The sequence below is a fragment of the Notechis scutatus genome, chromosome 1 (assembly GCF_049901735.1).
Source record: "Notechis scutatus isolate UNSWTSFEM ecotype Mainland chromosome 1, rNotScu1.2, whole genome shotgun sequence".
NCBI classification, from domain to species: Eukaryota; Metazoa; Chordata; class Lepidosauria; order Squamata; family Elapidae; genus Notechis; species Notechis scutatus.
The window spans coordinates 4053219-4056244 of NC_142009.1; positions in this window are offsets into that span (position 1 = coordinate 4053219).

Consider the following 3026-nt stretch of genomic DNA (forward strand, 5'->3'; position numbering starts at 1 on the left):
GAGTGATGAGAAGATTAATTATGCTAGTAGTGCAGACTTTGTAAATAGTTGGACAGTGTGGAGGGAATTATTTGTTTAACAGAGGGATGGCGATGGGGAAAAAACTCCCCTTGTGTCTAGTTGTTCTGGTGTGCAGGGCTCTATAGCGTCGTTTTGAGGGAAGGAGTTGAAACGGTTTCTGTCTGGGATGTGAGGGGTCTGTAGGTATTTTCCCAGCCCTCTTTTTGACTCGTGCAGGATATACAAGTCCTCGATGAAAGGCAGGTGGGTAGTAAAAATTTTTTTCTGCCGTCCTAATTCCTCTCTGGAGTCTGTGTCTGTCCTGTTGGGATGCAGAACCAAACCAGACAGTTACAGAGGTGCAGATGACAGACTCCATCATTCCTCTGGAGAACTGGATCAGCAGCTCCGTTTGGGCACTTTGAAATGGTGTAAGGTCTCGTGCTCGGGCAGGTGGGTTGGACTGGATGACCTACAAGGTCCCTTCCAACCTCTGTTAATCTGTGATCGAGTCGTTTGAATTTAAACGTTTAATCGAGACCTTTCGATTGTTTCGTAAAATAATCTTGGAATGGAAACGTTTTGCTTCCTTCCCACATGTAAATGTTGCAAGCTTAGATTAAAACGGGGCCAGCCCAGGCCTTTTATCTCCTCTGCAAATTCCAATAAATTCTTTTTATTTTTTATCATTTCCTGCGTTTTGCAGGCTCCCAATATTTCTCCGGCTTAAAGTTCTCCTTCTAATCTGTCAACAAATGAAAGGCAAGAAATAAACGTTTGCTTTCGCCCTTTTCCTTCTTGTTCTTAAACATCAGCTAGTTTTCTTTTGAGCTCAAACGGCTTGCTGGGAAGAAAGCAAGATTAAAGTCCCAGGGGGAAAAAAAAATGGAATAATGTCCAGAGAACAAATGAAGCGGCTTCTCCATCTTTGGTATCTTGCAGCCCACTTTAAACCCAGCTGGATTTAAAACAAAACAAAAAACCTCGACTAAACTAGGGATCGGTGAAAAGTTTTTTCTGAAAATCTGCACAGGTCGTCCAACAGCTCATTTAGTGACGGCTTAAAGTTACAGCGGCACTGGGGGGGGGAAAGGGATTTTATGACCGTTTTTCACAATTATAACCGTTGCAGAATCGTGTGATCAAAATTCAGACCCTTGTGGCAACTGTCTCATATTTAGGACGGTCGCAGTGTCCCAAGATCACACGATCCCCTTTTGTGACCTTCTGATAAGCAAAGTCAACGGTGTTGTGGCCTGCCAGTGGCCAGCAGAACTGGCGGCAGACTCGGACAGTCAGGAGGGGCCAGTCCTGGAAGCTGGGGAAGGCGCTGACGAGGGCTCCGCGTCATAGGCAGAGATGGGGCCCAGGGTCATCCGACAGTTATCAGCTGCCTTCAGAGTTGGACATCAGTGGGGAAGAAGAACAGCTGGAGCCTGTTCCCAGTGTGCGCATGCGCAGAGCTGCCAGAAGAAGGGAACAGCTGAGGAAAAAGAGCAGAGATGGGGCCAGAGCCGTCCGACAGTTATCAGCTGCCTTCAGAGTTGGACATCAGTGGGGAAGAAGAACGGCTGGAGCCTGTTCCCAGCGTGCGCATGCGCAGAGCTGCCAGAAGAAGGGAATAGCTGAGGAACCAGGGTCGACTTGGGAGTAAAGGCTCAGGTGGACAGGGAATGGCCCCTCCCATAGGGAATAAAGAGGAGCAAAAGGGGAGTGGGGGTTTGCAGGAGACAAGTAGTTCAATTCATTTGGGTGAAGATCTGTCCCTGACGTCTTGCCAAGTCATTGCTGCTACAGTGTGGCGTTTGGAAGACGTTGGCCTGGCAGCTCTCCAAACCTGATAACGGTCTGTAATTGTGGAATATCTTGAAAGACTGTTTGCTGGGACTTGGCTGGAGAGGAATTCCTTGTAACCTAAATAAAAGGGTTTTTTAAGTCTCTTTGATGATCTTGGGAAGCCTAAGTCAGAATGGTCAGATTCACTTAATGACCGGGTGACTAACTTAACAACTGCGGTGACTCGCTTAACAATGGAGGCAGGAAAGAATGGGGCAAGCCTTACTTAACAACTCTCTTGTCCAGGAGTGCCTGGAGTAGGAATAAACCAGGGTTTATTCCCCCTCTGCTCTTGGCCCAACCTCTACATGTTGTATGTGTTCTCATGTCAGGTTTTGCCTCCGTACCTTGAAAAACGTTCCTTCCTTACAGTGGATTTTTTTTTTGCAAGGTTATATTTAAAGCTGTTTTTTTTTTTTTGCCAACAGGGAAACAAAAACACCGTCTCGTTTTGCCACGAGATAATCTCTTTTCTGTACCGCATCCTAATCTGAATATTTGCTTTCTGTTCTGCGTATTACCGTCTGCCGTAATTATCCTTTTTGCATAATCTATTCTGTCGTCTCTAATTAGCATGCTGAAGCTTTCCTCCTGAAAGGCGTTGAAGGTCTAAAAATCTGAGCAATCTCCTGCCACGTTATATATTTCCCCACCTTTTATCACCATCGCGATGGACTAGAAACTTGGGGGGGGGCAGCTGTCCCCCACTCTTTTTAAAACAGTATTTAGGGCAGGGGTCTCCAACCTTGGCAACTCGAAGCCTGGTGGACTTCAACTCCCAGAATTCCCCAGCCTGGGGAATTCTGGGAGTTGAAATCCACCAGGCTTCGAGTTGCCAAGGTTGATGTGATGACCCAGGGTGTGGGATACAAAATAAACACCGTTGCAAAAAACAGGCGAAGCCCCTTTTATTCCTTCACTTTGCTTCCAAGCTCCAAATATCCTTGACTGGAGACAAAAAAATACTCCCACACATGCAGTTACAAGAAGAAGGAAATGGCTATAAATTATAAAGAATAAAAAGAAACACAAACCAGGCAAGATAAGTGCTGGAAGACGTCCACAGATATAAACACACACACTGGGAAGGATGTCAAACTCAGAGAGGAACCATAAACTAGAGATATTTCCATGCTTTGTCTCCAGCGTTCGCCAGTACGCATGTCTGTCTTCTTATCCAGTTGTCACAG